Here is a 2,444-nt window from a genome sequence, read left to right on the forward strand (position 1 = left end):
CAGATACAATATCGAGCAGTGTAGGATCTCAGGCAAAGTCATTGGTAATACGTCACATCAGATGCAGATGAATCAAGACAAAAACAGCACAGGGAACAACAGGTATGTCGCTCAGAAGCACAACACAAAGTTGCCTTGACGTTTAACTACTCAGGTAGTTTTACCTATTTACTGTGAGGAATGAGGACAAAGAGAACAACTGACGTAAGTCATACCTGTTAGATACATTTTCAGTCACAACTCTACAAATATTCATGATCAACTGAAAGAAAGACGAAACAAGGCTGAGGTATTACAAGTGTCAGTTGTCCAAATACTTTTGTAATAAGGAATTTTATGGGGCTTCTGGTGTCAGATCTTGTGTGTTTATTACAAATCCACTCTAGTACTGTCAATGCAAAAAATCATTAAAATGTGCCATAACATGCACATTAAGAGCTAATTTAGAGAAAACAAAACAACAAAAAGATGCGCATCTGCAGTGTTGGGCAAGCGCTGGGAAAATGTAGGGAGCTGAGCTCCGAGTTATTCTACATAAAATGAAGCACCACTATAGAAATGTTGCATACTAAGCTACAATAATAAAAGTAAAAGCTAAACTGCATCAAAGCTGCTTTAGTTGGGTGGAGCATTTTTTTTCTAAATACCCGTAAATTGTACAAGTGGAGTATCAGTGGCCACTTCATTCTAAAGTCTTTGGATAATGTATCTCACAACAACTTCAATGTCAAATCCTTGGGCCAATGCAGTGACAGCACTGTATTATTTTGACTGTATTATGAACAAACAATAATTGATCAGTGAGTACTGAACAAATAATGTATTATAGCTACAGGGCTGGTCATTTAGTTATCAAATACAAAAAAAAACGATTTAAAAAGACCACAATTTGTTTTTGTAGAGAAATGATTTGGACACAAATGTTTGAATAAAGTGTTACTTTTCCGCTTCATCTGTCTTTTCGTTTTTCCTACCTCTACCTGTCAGAATTTACTACACACACACACACATGCACACACATACACGTATAAACATTATAAAAAACGGAAAACACATTCAATACATATCAAAATAAAATATAAATAAAAATTGTATGAATGAGAGAGAGCGAGAGAGAGAGAGAGAGAGAGAGAGAGAGAGAGAGAGAGAGAGAGAGAGAGAGAGAGAGGTATAAATCAAACCTACGGCCCGCAGGCCGGAACTGACCCCCAAGGAGCAGGTCAGGCCCGCAGGGTAATTAAAAAATGCATAAAAGACACGGAATTAATATTTTTAATACGGTGCAATTCATGGATTATCCGCTCGGGGACACACTGTTTTGATCAGAGTAGAAGACAACATTGACTGCTGTTGTCCTCTTCTCTGATCAAAACAGTCTCAGGCTGTCACTGAGTCAGACCCAACACAGCAGACGGTATCAAGGACATGTGAATACTTTATTCTATTTAATAGCACTGTCCTTTGTTTGGAAGGTGTCGGTAGGGATTAAATTTAGATTTTATATGCACATGTGTAAATGGTTTAAATATTTCTTTCTTTATAAATCAGGTTTATCTTAATAAAGTGCATTACTATATTTTTCAATACCAATTATTTGTTAAAGTTTTGTGCCTTTATACAATCAGTGGGATCAATTGCAATGCATATGTGTGAATGATGAAAGTAAATTGCACAGGAAATTTAAGGTGTCTCATGTAATGGTTTGTAAAAGATATACATGTTCATTAAAATTCAACATTTTCCAAATGTTCGTATGCTTCTTTAGACAAAAGTAAAGGAAAGACATGATATTTTGGTTATTTGTCGCAGAGGATGGTATAATTTTAATGGTCCAGTCCACTTGACATCTGCCGAGGTCGTATGTGGTCCACAATGTGAAATGAGTTTGAAACCCCTGCTATAGATAATGTGCTACATAATAGTACCCAATTTACCATTTTACCTTTATGAGCCCCCCTTTTCCATTTTTGAATTGACATTAGTGTATATGCAAAACAAGCAGATCCACCTGTGCTGCTCTGTCTCCTCCACTGCCCTAGTCTCACTCTCTAGTTATTCAACAACAGCTAGTGCTCAATCTCCACATCAAGCAATGAGTAGGCTCATTGATGTGGATCCCCACTCTGGCACGGCCCACATTGCAATACAAACATGAGGCGGGATGTGGCCAAGATGAATTGTTTTCTGATTGTATCGTTCCAAATGAACCAATTATGTCCTTGAGTCGAATCAGTAACCTCAAAACATTTTTGGAATTAAGTCATTTTGTGTTCACTGCTTTGTTAAGCGCTTTGTTACAGCTGCCGCTGTTGTGAAAGTGCTATATAAATCAGCATCTATTGTATTGTAGAACCAATTGTTACAGCTCAAACAAACATGTACAGTATTCCAATTATCTGACTGACCAACAGTTCAGTAAAATCATAAACTGTGTGGACTCAATC

Source organism: Hippocampus zosterae, chromosome 3 (assembly GCF_025434085.1).
Source record: "Hippocampus zosterae strain Florida chromosome 3, ASM2543408v3, whole genome shotgun sequence".
NCBI lineage: Eukaryota > Metazoa > Chordata > Actinopteri > Syngnathiformes > Syngnathidae > Hippocampus > Hippocampus zosterae.